At 39.3% G+C, this 16,639-nt stretch overlaps 1 protein-coding gene across 4 annotated transcripts in view; it reads left to right on the top strand.

Annotated features, from left to right (window-relative positions):
* cnnm1 (cyclin and CBS domain divalent metal cation transport mediator 1) overlaps positions 1-16,639 on the top strand; it is a 118,437-nt gene that overhangs the window by 19,395 nt on the left and 82,403 nt on the right. The gene's annotated exons all lie outside the window — the stretch shown is intronic.

Raw genomic sequence — 16,639 nt, 5'->3', positions numbered from 1 at the left:
GAGAAGCACCTGAGGGCAATTGGTTTGTCCAGAAGACCATAAATTAAGCGATTCAGTTCATTAAGTTTCTCCCTCATTCCGATATGGCTGATTTATCCACTCTATCTAGGCTTTTCAATATTCAATAGGTTTCAGTGAAATCCCTGATCATTCTTCTCAGCTACAACAAGTACAGGCCAGAGCTATCAAATGTTCAACTGTGTCAGCTGTGGAGAAATGAAAGAAAAATGAAGGGCCAAATTTTACCACAGGGAACTGGTATAGATTCATTAGGGTCTCTTATCGTGTTGCAGTTACATGGTCCTAGACTTTTTTCTTCAGTAGTCATTTAATGTATGTCCATTCAACATTCTCCTGCTGTAGCGGATTCATGATTGTCTGCTTCATGAATAACAACAATAAAGAAAAATGTGGATTGATCTTACAGATTCTTAAATTAAGGTCAAAACTTTAGCAGACATTCAAAAAAATATAATGTGTTATTAGAAATTTTCTATGCTGCTATGATTACAGCAGTAAGAGTGGTTAAATTACATTGTTTGCCACTTTGATATTGCATATATTTAATTTGTCATTCAGTTAATGTGTAATGAATCTTCAAAGATTCACAAAACAAAAACAGATGTTACTCCTCAGTCCAAAGCATCAGGTGGTGGAATTAACATCATCATCGCAATGTGAAGTTTGTAGTTCTGTTGGAGGGATGAATGCGCTAAAAACCACATTTCTCAAAATGTTTACACAATCGTTGCAGTGTTTTAATAGATTTGTTATTGTATGTTTTTTTGTATATAATAACAATGCTTCAGCTACTCTGTTCTTGCATTGATCTGGTTCCAAGGTAAAGCCCCTCCTGATAACTTGACATTAAGGCCATTCTTCACATGTGAATCCAGTCAATAAGTGTCATGTATGGTGAATAACATTTTGTCTTCGTTGAACTCCTCAAACAGCTATTTTAATAGAGTCACAGGATAGCAGTGAGAAGCCAGAAACTGATTTCTTTGCCTGCCCAGTTCATTCAAACAGTTCGACCATAAGCTGAAATTGTGGACCTTTATCTGGAGGCAGAACAAGTCTCCATGAATAGTATTGTAACTGGTGGATAGAGTGGCTCTATGTAATGTAATTTGGTTGATGCCTCAATTGAGCTTTCTGCAGTGGGGCTTTCCCATGCTGGACTTGAACTCTACTTCTAGATTGCTAGTCCAGGTAACAGTGACTAACCTGGAATTAGAGTTCAAATCTCGCTGTCGAAAGCTGTAAATTTGAAGTGAATAAATCACATGGGTGAGTGCCAGGAAAAAATGATCATGGATTCATTTGCACTGTTGAATTGCTTTTCTTCATGGTGAACATTTTGCCCTTTCTCTGGGCTACATGAGTTCCTTGTCCACACCTAGTGTGGTTTTCTATCAATTTATTCAGGATCACTAGTCAGGGAAGATTGTACCATCTGAATTTCATCTTTCTTCAGATGATGAAACCTTAACTAGATCTTATTTACCTGAAATTTTAATCTGGCTAAATATTTACTTGACTGAGGCAGATTATATTTCCATTTGGTTACATTCTAACTTTGTTATCCATTAATAGCATGTAAACAAAATTAAATTTTTAAATCACATCTCAGTAGTATTCCCTTCAAGAATTAGCAAAGCTGATCTTACTGGGCGCAGCCTTTTTTTGGCTTATTGTAAACTCATTTTAATTTCAAAATGGACCAGGAATCTGTTGTCCTTTGTGTAATCTCTTTTACTTTATTGAGCATGTTTTCCAGCACCCTGTCACTTCATTGCCAGCTTTCTCTTTCGCTTTTGCTTCTTCCTGTGAGGAGGGTGCGAAGGGCCAGATCCCATTTGTTTCTGAAGTCTCCCTTGTTTATTGTTGGTGTCAGTTTAGACACAGAGATAGTGTGGGGCAATTGGAAATTTTTAGTAAATCAGGAGATTGATACCAGGATTAATACCAACAACTGCAAGGGAAATGGATTAAGTTTGTGAATTACCCTACCCATAGGCTCTGATCTCTTCTCAGCTAAGGCTTCTGCTCTTGGACCTGATGGGTTAACTATTAATGTGGCAGTTACAGTGATAGTCTTACATAGAGCTTTTCCACATTTTTATCATCTTCATGTACTCTTCTGTGATAATTCAAAAGTATGGAATGAAATAATCCTAGAGTATTTAAAGAATATTTAGCGTTGAAGCAACATTCTGTTTTGCTCTGTATTATGGGAGTTGTGTATTATAGCCTTGTGCACTCTGTAGTAGGTAAAATGGGGTATTGTAAAACTGTTTAAGTTACTGGACTAACATCCTGTGGGTCGTTGAGCTGAAGACATGAGTTTAAATTCTTTATGTGGCTGAGTAATTTAAATTTATGCAAATAAATAAAGCTGTGGAAGAAAAGCTAGCATCAATAGTGGTGACCACAAAACTACTGGATTGTTTTTACAAAAAAAAACCCTCTGCTTCTTTGATATTATTCTGGAAGAGGGATTGTCATCAGCCTGACCCTTCTATCAGTGATCCCCAACCACTGGTCTGTGGACCGGTACCGGGCCGCAAAGCATGTGCTACCGGGCCGCGAGGAAACGATATGATTTGGCGATATGAAACGATATGAGTCAGCTGCACCTTTCCTCATTCCCTGTCGTGCCCACTGTTGAACTTGAACAAATGTGAAGTCATTACCCACGCGAGGTCATCAGTCGCCTAAACGCAGTGATACCCTCACACCAGGGATCACCGGTTGGCCTCATGCGGCCGGCGAGAAGTGCCGTTGATACTGGTCTGGAGTGCAGACGGATGGGCGCCGCCTCTAAACCTGTTTAGCACACCGAATGTTCATGGGGAACCCGGTGCTAAAATATTCAGACGACCTAATTTGGGCTCAGGGTTTCTTAAGTAGCAGAGCAGCTACCTTGCTGTGATCTACTGAAAGTCATCCGTCGAGCCAAACTTTTGTCAGCTGATAGATCCTACCTACAAGGGGGGGCACACCCTGTCGCACTCCTCACTTGGTCGGTGGCTCTCTCTGGACTGTGACCGCCGTGGCCTCAGCACGGGGACCTCCAGCCCTTAACTGTCATCTCATTCCCACCCACGACCAGCTGCACCTGACCAAGGCGTCTGGTGGGAGGCTGGCGTTTGGGCCCGGAGGCTGTCTAATGAGGCAATGAAGCCCTCAAAACTGCTTCGGTACCTTGAGTCCAAGCACCCTGCACTTAAAGACAAACCCGTTGAGTTTTTTGAGCGGAAAAAACGTGAGCAAGCGGGACAGAAGCAAGTGCTGGTAGCCATGTAAACTAAATTCCGGAATAGACTGGACATAAGGAACCTCCTTTGAGTATCGCTGTATTCTGGTCGTGTTTAACACCCCCGCCCCCGTCGGCCATTCCGCAAGAATGTTGTCAATATTAAGCCTGTCCGTGGTGCAAAAAAGGGTTGGTGACCCCTGCCTTATATAATGCCAGATCCACAACAACATGATTGAATTTTAACTGCCATCTAAATAAAGAGACATACAGCATGGGGGCAAATATAGTGTGCAGTAGAATTCCTATCCTTTGAATAAGTTTTTTTTTTAAAAAGCTGTACCTAAGGAGATCAGTTTTGCCAAATCTTGTATATAACTGGGATGCTTTGACACACCTGGAAAATAAGGACACTTCTGTCAGAATGATGTTTCTGGGTTTCATTTTGGCATTCAAGACTATTGTCCCACTGACATTGGTGAACTACTCAGTCTAATCCAGCACTGTGCAACTGGGTGTTGGACTTCTTAGACCTCAGATAATCAGGATGCACAGTCGCTCCTCCCTCCCCATCACCCTCAATCCAGGTGCCCTGCAGGGGCTGTGTGTTGAACCCACTGTTGTACACTCATGATGCACGGCCAAACAACCAGATAATCACAGTGTCAAGTGTGCTGTTGACACAGCAGTAGTGGGGCTCATCACCAGCTGTGATGAGATGGCCTGCTGAGAGGAGTTGGAACATCTTGAGGCCTGGTGCCAGTCAAGTAACCTCTTTCTCAATGTCAGTATGACAAAGGAGATAGTCATTGGCTTCAGAACTTGCACCACAGCCATAAGACATAGGAGTAGAATAAGACCACAGCCCATCAAGTCTTCTGTGTCATTCTGTAATGGCTAATTTATTATTTTTCTCAGCCCCTTTTTCCTGCCTTCTTCCCGTAACCTTTGACACCCTGACTAATCAAGAACCTGACAACTTCTGCTTTAGGTATACTCAATAACTTAGTCTCCACAGACATCTGTGGAAATGAATTCCACAGTTTCATCACATTCGGGCTAAGATCAGCTCTCATCATCTCTGTTCTGAAGTGATGTTCTTGTGTTCTGTGTTGTGCCCTCTGGTCCTAGACTTGCCCAGTCTCTAAGTACACACCCAAAGCCATCAAATGCTCATCATACATTAACCCTTTCATTCCTGAAATCATTCTTGTGAACCTCCTCTGGACCCTCTCCAATGCAAAGATTAAAAAAAATAACCATGAGAGTTTTCTTTACACTCATTTAATACTCAACTGTTCAACCTGCAAATTGCCTTTTTGGTCCCAATGGGCCCTTTTTCCCTGGTTACCCTCTTTCCCTTAACATGCTTTTATAGTGCTTTGTGATTTAATGTCTTTCAGTGATGTATCCTCTTTCCCCTCCTAAATTTTAAGTTACTTCTTATTCACAAAGTAAGTACTCCTGATGAGCACCTAGTTTTCAGTTCTCTATGCAAGCCATATGTTTCCCTTTATATCCAACCCTTGACACATGATTTCTTGGGCTTATTGTGCTTACTTTTTGTCCTAATTTGAACACTTTTGTCTTTAAATCATTATTTCACTGCTGCCATGTTAAAAGGTGTTATATGAAAGGAAGTTATTTTTGCTGTCTACCTTGTGCTGTTAGCATGAGGTAATAGAAGGGAGGGAAAAGATTAATCAGCCAGAGCTCCCATTCTGAATCCACAACATTCTCTCTGTCTCCTCCTCCTATTGGGCAGAAAATACATAAGCCTGAAAGTACATACCAGCAGCTTTACCCTGCTGTTATAATAGTACTGGATGACCCCTTAGTGTGATGAAATGGACCCTTGATTTCATAACCTAGCATGTGATGGCTTTGCATGTTATTGTCTCCCTGCACTGCCTGATCTTGTGTATTTGGTAATAAACAAGTTATTTGACTATGGGGGTAATCATTCGAACTCTGTGTCCATACTGATGAGTCAGAATGGGAGCTCTGCTGATTAATCTTTCACTTCATACTATTAAGGGAGAGATTCAGTAATAACAATGTTCTTCTATATAGCTCCTTTTATCAGGGCAAAATGTCTGAAGACACTTCACAGGGTTGTAATCAAGAATAACACTGGGCCAATGAAAGAGAAATTTAGAGAGATATTCAAAATCTTGGTAAAAGAGGGAAAAGGTGTAGAATGAGAGAGCAGATTCAGGAAATCTGGAACAACATTTTAACGTGCCCTTTAAAGGAGAGTGGGATGACAAGGGAAGTTAAATACAAAAGTTAGCACTTGGGTACCAGCTGAAGCAGCTTCTAGGGGTGGGAATACAAAAAATATGGAGAAGTGTATTGTTGTAAAAGTGCTGTAATACTTGCTGGAGGAAGTAAGATAGCAAGTAGCAAGGCCAGGAGGTGGTGAAAATTGAGCACTTGGGTTGTGGGGAGAAGAATTATAGTCAAGCTCACTGATCATTAAGACAGTGGGAAAGGGGTAGTGAGTGAATTGGAGTGATTGGTGTTCATTGGTTTATGTTAGGGCAGCAGTGTTTGGAATGAGCTGAAATTTGTGGAAGTTGGGAGGGCATCCAGAAGATCACAGAAATTGCAAGATTGAGATAGCAAAATCATGAGGGACAGTTTTGGCAGCATTTGATGAGGCAAGGTAGTGATATGTTGTACAGGTGAAAGGTGCAGATATGGGATTGGGTCGAATTTAATTTAAAGCTGCTCCAGACCATGATAGTGGCTAGGAAAGAGCAGGTTAATGGTGATCAGGGAACATTGTTCTTGCTTTGACTTTACTGGTTTGCATGGCTCAGTTCCACTATACTGCATTCGTCAGAAGCAATACGATAGTGATGTAATATTTTTGTGTAAATCTGAAGCCAAGAACAGATGTTACACATTTATTTCTTTTGTATTGCTTTAATAAATGTGAACTAACTGACATTGTTTCATAGAAACATAGAAAACCTACAGCACAATACAGGCCCTTTGGGTCACAAAGTTGTGCCGAACACGTCCCTACCTTAGAAATTACTAAGCTTACCTACAGCCCTCTATTTTTCTAAGCCCCATGTACCTATCTAAAAGCCTCTTAAAAGACCCTATCTTATCCACCTCCACTATCGTTGCTGGCAGCCCATTCCACGCACTCACCACCATGGGTAAAAAAATTTACCCCTAACATCTCCTCTGTACCTACTCCCCAACACCTTAAACCTGTGTCCTCTTGTGGCAACCATTTCAGCCCTGGGAGAAAGCCTCTGACTATCATCTGAATTTTGCTGGTATTTTTTATTCAGAAATGATTATAATCTGTTCAGAGTTTGTCTGATCACCATTATTCTCCAGCCACTTGCAATTCAAATGATACTACTAAAAGAAGATTCGGTGTGAATGATGTATGGAAATAGAATCAGAAGTATTATTTGCAATGTCTGTAGTTTGAGTATTTGTAATTTGATGCAATTGTAGAATTACAAATCTTGCTTGCCAATAGAAATCTGCCAACTGAAAGAAGACTGTAATTGAATATTGAATTTTATTTCTTCCACTCTGTTTCTGAATTGCATTAACTGGGGTTACTGAGCACATATTACGTCTGGCAATATAGAAATAGCCATTTAACAACATTCAAAATGACCTCTCTGCTTTTTACCTCTATGATTATATGGATTTTGCTAACCATATTCTTCAGGTGGCATCCTGTTGCACTCACCTCAGTAATAAGCAAATGCTTTGAGCGGCTGGCTAGGACTACATATGCAGCATGCTACCGCCCACACTAGACCCCTACAGTTCACCAACCAACACAACTGATTGACAGGTGACTCAATAGCCACAGCTCCACACACTGTCCTTACACACCAGGAGAAGAGGGATGTTTTTGTGAGAATGCTGTTCTTGGACTACAGTTCAGCATTCAATGCCATAGTTTCCTCCAAGCTTTACAAGAAGCTCAGAGATCTCGGCCTTCACCGTACCTTGTGCAGCTAGATCCTGGACTTCCTGTCAGATCACCGGCAGGTAGTAAGAATGGGTTCCCTCACCTCTGGCCCTCAACACAGGAGCCCTCCAGGGCTGTGTCCTAAGCCCCCTCCTTTACTCACTGTACACCCATGACTGTGTTGCCACCCACAGCTCCCAACCACTTATTAAATTTGCAGATGATACTAAGTTGACTGGCCTTATCTCAAATAACAATGAGGTAGCCTACAGACAAGAAGTCATCACCCTGACACAGTGCTGTCAAGAAAATAACTTATCTCTCAATGTCACAGAAACAAAGGAGCTGGTTGTGGACTACAGGAGGGTTGGAGATGGGCTCATCACTATTGACATCAATGAATCTGGGGTTGAGATGGTGAACAGCTTTAAGTTCCTCGGTATACACATTACCGAGGACTCACTTGGTCTGTACGTACCGGCTGTGTGGTGAAAAATGCACAACAGCACCTCTTTTACCTCAGACGGTTGAAGTTTGGCATGAGTCCCCAAATCCTAAGGACTTTCTATAGGGGCACAGTTGAGAGCATCCTGACTGGCTGTATCTTTGCCTGGTATGGGAAGTGTACCTCCCTCAATCACAGGTCTCTGCAGAGAGTGGTGCAGACAGCCCAGCACATCTGGTGTGTAAAAGGGCCAGAAGGATCACTGGGGACCTGAGTCACCCAAACCACAAACTGTTCCAGCTGCTGCCATCTGGGAAGCGGTACCGCAGCATTAAAGCCAGGACAAACAAGCTCCGGGACAGCTTCTTCCACCAGGCTATCAGACTGATTAATTCACGCTGATGCAGTTGTATTTCTAAGCTCTATTGACTGTTCTCTGGTATATCTTACTGTGTGCTATTTATTAAAAATTACTATAATTTGCACATTCAGATGGAAATGTAATGTAATTACATAATTTTACTCATTTTAAACATAATTTTTACTCATGTATGTGAAGGATTTAAGAAATAAAGTTAATTCAATACAACCATAATATTTTGTTCCTTCATTCCTTTTAGAAATTTGCTGTTTAATTTGTATTGTCTTCCCGTTTTTCTATAAAAGCACATTGTTTCTCTACTAAATAACATCCGCCTGCCCATTCTGTTAACCTTTAATGGGATTCGCTTTGCTAACCATCTTGGGTTGAGTTTGTCAGTGTCTTAAAAAACTTGCATTCCCTTTATCAAACTTCTCTGTTACCTTATTTAGTCTGATTATTCAAGCAAAATTTGTCATTAATAAATTCATCCTGTGTTCACCTATTAACTCAGACTTTTCCTTTGATGTTTTCCTTGATTAGTGCTTCCAAAAGATTCCTCGCAAGGTTCAACTGGCTCACAGTTGCCTGGCATCCTCTTGCAATCTTTTTGTAGAAATGTATTATATCTGCTACTTTCCCATATTAAGCCACATCTTCAGTATCAAAGGAAAATTGAAATATATGGCAAGACTGCATCCTCATTTTCTTCATCATCCAGAAGGCATTAAATCTGGATCAAGTGACTGTTACAGTAAACAGTCGCTCCTGTTTAGTTTTCAGCCCAGCTCCCTGCATTTCTACTGAAGTTTTGGCAGCATCCTCTTCATACTCATTTAGTATTCTAGAATATTCGCCATTTCTATGCAGAGATAATTTTAATAAACATTTAAAAAAGTAAAGTTTATCTCAGTAAAATCAACTAAAGACTGAAATATTTAAGAACATTTCACAGAACTCTATAATCAAATGAAATCTTAATTTGCTTTTTCTTCCCCTGATTTTTCCCATCAACTCTGCAGTCCTCATTTTGTTTGATGGTTTATGGATCTGATAAAGATTTGGAGAGGAATTTTTGTCATAGCTGTAGGAAAATTAGCAAAATCTGTTATTAAGGTGGTGGCAACAATGGGATATTTTACAAATAATCAGAGTGGACACTGCGGATTGTGAAAGGAATATTTTATTTTGACAAGTCTGTTGGAATCTTTTGAGTTGTAACTAGCTTAATAATAAAAGTTTGTTGAGCTGATGTTCCAAATATCTTTGGTAAGATGGCAGATAAGAGATTATATTAAACACTGTAAAATTCCATGAGTATTAGAGGTAATAGCTTGAACTGAGTACAGTTACCTGGGCCATTAGCTAATCAGGGCAGCCGTTTATTTGGAACAACTTTTAAAGAACAGAAGCTGATTGAGAAAGTAGCCAGGATTCACTTCGTTTATTTGGGATACTATGCCACTTAATTGGAACAGGAGATTGTTGGCAAACCGTTTCTATGGTTTCACTACTTTTTTACTATTTACTACTTTACTACTCTTTAGTACTCTTTACTACTATTTACTACATTTTACAATTTCACTACTTCAACAAGTTAGGAACTATGAAGATTTTGAAGGTAACAACAATAATCTTGAATTCTATAATGAAAATGAAGATTTGGAGGATGCGATTATCGAAAGCAGTGAAGGCAGTTCATTATCTTCACTAGGTGTCTGTGCTAATTTTGTTCATTTACTGTCAATAAAAAGAACACAACAGTGTACACTGGATGAATTCCTCCAATAACTATTAGGAACTAATACACAGTTTTATAATACTGTAGTCGTAGTATTAGTGTTCTAATTTGTTCTGTATTCTATTTAAATGCATAATTTGATACTCAGTTAAACAACAGTTTGGCTTTTTATTTCTCTTTCTAACGATTTCAGTGAAACCTTGGCTAATTGGGACAGCCTCTTATTTGGGCCAAAATGTACTGGTTCCAATGTGTCCCAATTAACCCCATTACATTAGTCAATGGCTGAAAAAGCACCAGGGATAAATGGATCATCTTCTATTTGGAAGGCTGTAACCAGAATAAGCTTGTCCAATATTGAGCCACATATCTTTCCTGCAGGCATTGCTAGTTAGTTATTGCCAATTTTCTTAATGTGACTTGAGGTGAACCAACTCTACAGAGAGGGGAGAATTTGAGGTTGGAATTTTTCTGGTTTGTATAACTTGGTTACTCAGCATTTTAACCAACTGCCCTGCTATCATGCTAAAAATAGTACACTTGGATTATGTGATCAAATTTATGTGCTCTGTCACGTGAAGCAAAGTTTTATTAATAAAATTAAATTATGTACTTTATGATTTGCTTTAGCAATAGTTGATACATGTACTTTGCATGAAGAATAAGGGTGAGGTTTTCATTGTTATTCTGGGGTAAATAGGAAAACCACCTCTGGTGTTTGATTTATGCGGTTAAATGTGGAAATATGCCCTCAAATTTACATCAAAAACTGGTTCAGTGATATTTAGCTGAGAAACCTGTCCTTGAAATTCACATAAAACCCTAAAATTTCTGTGCGTCCATTCCTAACAGTGTGATATGTCTTGATTATTGCTAAGCATCTTCTTCAGAGCTGTACAACATCATATCACCAACAGACATAGGGGCAGAATTAGGCCATTCAGCCCATCGAGTCTGTGATCCACCATTTCATCATGGCTGATTTATTTTCCCTCTCAACCCAGTTCTCCCCTGTAACCTTTGATGCCCTTACTAATCACAAACCTATCAACTTCCACTTTAAATATACCCAGTTCTTTGGACTCCACAGCCAACTGTGACAATGAATTCCATAGGTTCATCACCCTCTGGTTAAAGAAATTCTTCCTTTGTGCTAAAGGGGTATCCTTCAGTTCTGTCTATTCTATTCTAAACTTTAGATGCCAGTTTTCAGCTTCCACCTGATGACAGAAATTTTGCTGCTAAAAGGCTCATAAAATTTCCATGGGCAGCTGCTATTTAACTGCTTCCAACCATGTAATATAAACTATAAATATTTTGCTTGGTTATCAGGGAAAACGACACACTAAACTACCTAGGGATGGTCACTGTTATTTAATGAACTTGGTCAGTTATTGGTTCGGTATTTATGTTTAATCAGAAAATATTCAGGCTAATTCTTTAACTTGTATGAAACACAGATGAACAGTACCGAAGTGTATTAGCTAGAAAGAATAGTTGCCATTATGAGTGTGTGTTAGGTTAAGAATGATTCAATTGATAGCAAAGGGACTGCTGTTGCACCTTGAGTGGTAATGATTAATAGTCTCTGCCTTATTTTAAAGAACTAGTTTGCTCTGGGGTATTGAACCAAGTTGCAGATGTTGTATAAAAGCTCAACATTCCTCTTAGGAATTTAGTTTCTATTATAGAGTGGAGGAAATAAAAGAAGCTTCTTTGAGATTCATCACACAACAGATCATCATTGAGAGAATGCAAAAAAATTTGGAAAGTATTCTTAGTAGCTGGATGTTTCAGTTATGAAATGATTTAATAACTGAATGGGGATAATAATAATTTCTTGTTTGCATCCTTGAAGAAAATGCAAGTTTATTTAAGGGACATTTATACAAGTGTATTAACAATCTTCCTCACAATGAACAAAAAGATGTGGTTGGTTGGCCTATGCAAGTGTCTGTTGTCTTGTACATAGGGTCAAATGCCGATTGCAAATTTTAATTCATCAGAGATGGTCTGAGTTATAACTACTTTTATGAACAGTTTCTCAGCAGCTGTGCAAGCATTATCCATTGCATGAAGCATTTTTTTAGGAAGTAACTCTTCCTTCTGTTTGGTGATAACAGTGCAGCTGTGTGATTCATGTGTAATCTTTGAGTTCGCGCTAAGTTGCAAATTGTGGATTGGCCTCCAAATGACTTTAATTGACATTAGTTGGACAACATTAAAAATGGTTCTGCTTCTTGTTAGGGAAAATAATTGAATTGATTGGCAAGCTGTTATGTGTTCTTTTACAAAATGTGAATTTATCCCAATGATATCGTTGTTGAATTTGTATCAAGGACTGAATATGATGAGAGGATCCTACGTTTGTGCTCAGTTTCCACAGTCAGTGACTGATGAACTTGCTGTATTTTCTGCAGGTCGTTGCTATTTACTGTATGTTGTTGCATTGCCTTGTATCTTGGCCAGATGCTGTTCAGCATTCCACCACCCCTCCCCCTCCCAATCCAATGTTCTTTGAGGCTGCTAGGATCCCAGGAGCCTTTCTGTTGCATCTTTAATGCGTTTCTTGTTTCACACAATATTTTTAGTAGGTTTATTCATCATCTCTTGTGAATTAAAACCTACAATCTAAAATTTGTCCTAACTTCTTGTGGGGTGCTTACTGTTAATATAGATGATGGAAAAGAGTGAGGGATAGACCATCGTTCATTCCTGTGGCTTACTGATGATATCCGGCCACCCCCTACCCCCCACCCCCCAACCACCCCGAGTGAATCCACGTTTCCTGTTGCTTAAAAGTAACTGTGAGGCAACTGGGCACAAACCAGTAGATGGAGAGGTTGAGCATTGGCCCAATGCTTCCACACCATTCCACAGATAACACAACTACGAATGTGGCCCGAGTCTTGAGAATGCAGTGGAATATAGTCTTGGTGTTCAATGTCAATGTACAAAAAGAACTTGGGCAACATGAACTTATTAGGGCCTGCTTGCTTGGCTGAGCAAGAGAGAGGAGTGTGGTGATGGGACCAATTCTTTGCCGAGCAAGCCATTCCACAAAATCCTAGGTTGTGCAGATTAATAAGATTGCGTTATAGTTCTTCAGGTTATAATTTTATTATGCACAAATAACAATAAACATTTTCTAGTTCTCCTCCAAAGAGTTAACTGGCAATAACCTTAAAAGCTCTACTGAAACATTTAATTGTTTCACAGGTATAGACTAGTTTGATTTTAAAATATATATGTCTATCAGACTATGTTTTGAACTATCTGTCGCATTTGAAAATGAGAACTAATGCGAAGAGCTTTTCCTGACCGATGCAGAGTGTAATGGACACCGGGCCTCCCCACCACCAAAAGCACCTACATGAGGTCCTGAGTCAAGAAAGTGGCATCTGTCATTAAGGATCCTCACTAGCTTGCTACTGTCAAGCAGGAAGTACAGAAGTCTGAATTCCCACATCACTAGCTTCAGGAACAGCTAGTTTCACACAACTAACATGTTCTTGAACAGACTGCAAAACCCTAATCCTACCTCATTAGCAGAACACTATGGACTTTTTGCTCTACAGTGAACATTTTTGTTTTAGTCTTTTTCTTCACTGTCTTGTAAAAGTATGTTTTATGTATTGTCTCAATCTGCACATCCATAATGCTGCTGTATTGTATTTGTACTTCACTGTAATTTTGAATTCTGCTAGAGGGTGCTGCCAATTTTTGATTGACTGATTCACCATGAAAAATCACAGGAAACATGAATGTTAAATGTTTTGATAAACCTTTAAGCCTTTTGTTTTGGGGCTGATTTTATTTATTTATTGAAATACAGCAGGGAGTAGGCCTTTCTGGCCCTTCGAACTGCACCATCCCGCAATCCCCCGACTTAATCCCTGCCTAATCATGGGACAATTTTACAATGCTGCCAGTTTATAGAACTTTGCATGGACCTTGATGATATTGATTTTTAAAAAACCGAGCCTGTATTTATCAAACTAGTTATTAAAGCTGAAAGAGCTATTCAAGAATGATGTACCGGTAATTGATTTTGAATTTTGTGTGGCTTTGTTTTTTAGTTAAGATATTATTCTGTTCCCTTTTGAATCTAAGTTGACTTTAATTATTAGTTTCAATTACTCATGGGTTAATAGTAACTTGCAAAGATTTCCTGTGATGTGATTTTCCTAACTTTACAATGTTTGGGAACTTATAAACAGAATGATCTCGAGAAACAAATATGAATTTCCTGGTTTATAATTTATCGAGTTTAGTGAAATTCCTTTAGCAGTCCCTTACACAATAGTTCAATGTTGTAATGAATCTTCCCCCACCCCACCCCCACTGATGGGGAGCACTTTTTTTTGAAAGAAACCCCTGTAGCATGAATTTGTGTTGAGAATTACAACATAATGTTAGTTGTTCAGTACTTTCTGAAAATGAATCTGCTAACTTGTCGGAGCCAGTAGAAATTGTGAAAGATAATATTTTAAATGCAGAGGCTGGAGGGGTGGAAGGAGAGGAGCAGGGAAGCACTTCCTGTGTGCCCTGTCTGAGAGAAGGGGTGAAAGCAGAGGAGTGAGAAATAGATGAGATGTGGTCAAGGATTCTCTCTGCTCTTCTGCTGCTTAATATTAATGAATTCAGCCATCACTCTAATTTTCTTTTTTCCAAGAGAATGTTAGTCATTCGAGCAAAAGTAATCTTTTAAGTCAAGTTCACATATCCTGAAGAGTCAATATTGTTGTGAGATATCCTTAATATGTAATTTGAAACTCTGTTGTTAAAGCTCCTTGTTAATGTATTAAAATACCACCAGGTCTTCTGGTCTCAGGCACTTCAACAGTGACATTAGGCAAACATTGACAATGACCTAAAGGAGATTTAAGCACAACTATTTAAAATTTTGATCACAGAGCTTTTAGCAAATTTCTTAATGGATAAAGAGTTGGGGAAGTTTAGGAAAAGAATCTTAGGCCTAGATAATAAAAGATCTAGGTTCCGGCAGTATGGCAATACAAGATTTTAATTGTTCAGAAGGGGCCAAACTGGAGATGTTCTGCAGCTCTGAACAAGGTCACAAAGATGGGGAGGAGTTTTGTAGTAATTTGATTATTTTTTTTCTTGTGAGCCTCTTCGACATTGATAATGTAAAATACTGCAAGTCTAGTTTACTGGTTTACAGATGAGACCGACAGCAGGGGAGCTGGTTGTTCTTGGTTGTAGCAAGGACTAGGCCACATGCTGCGGGTTCGTCTGTTACAGGTGTCCGGGAGAAGAGATGTGTGGTGTCCATGCTCATTTGGTGGATGACCCTTCCTGTCAGTCATGCTCTCCAGTGTTTGCTCGGTGGAAGACAAGCTGGATTGCGTGCATGCATGCGTTTGTTTGCGGACTGCTGAGGGCTTATTCTTGCTGACAACACTCATACACCATCAATTTTCTGGACATGTCACTCAGGGACTTGGGCTATATTTATTTTTTGTGTGGCCATCTTATATGTGGTATATGTGCCTTGTGCTGTGTGTGACTGTTGGTTCTGTATTTTGCACTTTGGCTCAGGAGTAACACTTCTGTTTAGCTGTATTCAAGGATATTACTGTATTATGGTTGTATAATAATTAAACTTGAACTTGAATGTAAGGGTTCACATTTTAAAATGAAGGTGCAGATTGTCTGGAGATAGTGATGTACTGTAATAGTGCATATATATGCATCTATAGATTATTTCTGTTCCTAATGGTTTCCCAGCAATCCAAGGAGTATAATTACCATGAGATGTTTATAAGATATTTTAGTTGTGTAGGTGTGAACATTTATCATGGAATTATAAATTTTTGCTTTCAAAACGGGTCTTGATCATCTCTGTCTGCCTCCGTTATTTCCTTTAAGTGAGCATTATGCTTGGTCCAAGGAGCGCTGTCTCATAAAACCAGTCATATACAAGAAAGCTGTCAGAATCAGAAAGAAATATGCCAATATCTCAATTTATGGCCCTCCTTTGGTTCACTTTTTTCCAATTGCTTGCAGACTACCTCTCCCTCCCCCTACCCCAACACCATTATGGCATCTTCTTGTTTTCATTTCAGATATTTGGAAATGCTTATATTATTTAGCATACTTTGAATTTATGTGCCTACCAAACCAGTGCACTAAAAAAAAACAAGTTTAGGTAGGTGTCCTAAATGTGACTGAAATATTGCTGTATCCCACAAAGAGACAGTTGCTAGTACCCAAAGCTACAGTTTTGATCTGGAGAAACTGAGTGGAATTGAGAATTTGTTCAATGTGAGAACAAATTCAGCCATATTTATTTATCTGGCTGTTGGTGAAGGGGAATTAGATTGACCTCTGTTCCTCGGTCCTCTCCTGGCTTTCTCCTATGGGAGACGGTCCCTTTGTCCTATCCACCCCAGTGTCATACTCGCTACCACTTGCTGAACTCTATTTCTTGTTTTACTGATGAGTATTTTCTTTCTATATTTTGGATTTCCAGCATCCTGTAGTTTCTTTGATTTACAATTTTCACATAGATGCCAAGAACTTTCTTTCTATCTCTCTTCTGGTATATTCATAAGCTTTGTTTGATACCAAGCACTGAAGTGGTTAAACTATTAAGTAGCCCAATGACTGCAGCAAAATGAAAGGCATCCATTTGGCCTTCGTTCATTGCTAATACATCCATCAGCTTATATGACTGCTTTGTCAAACTGTTGCTATGAATGTTTACCCCAGCAGGTGCATGACTCTGCAAACAATTCTTTGCTTTAGCCTCAAATACTGCATTTTGTCCACTTCAGAAATTGTTTGCTTCATCCACCAAACTTCTCCTTCATGACGATTTAATTTTCGATTAGTTGCATGATCTATTTCCATGT

Source organism: Hemitrygon akajei, chromosome 23 (assembly GCF_048418815.1).
Source record: "Hemitrygon akajei chromosome 23, sHemAka1.3, whole genome shotgun sequence".
NCBI lineage: Eukaryota > Metazoa > Chordata > Chondrichthyes > Myliobatiformes > Dasyatidae > Hemitrygon > Hemitrygon akajei.
The sequence above is the reverse complement of the archived record's forward strand: the minus strand, read 5'-3'. Positions and strand labels throughout refer to the sequence as shown.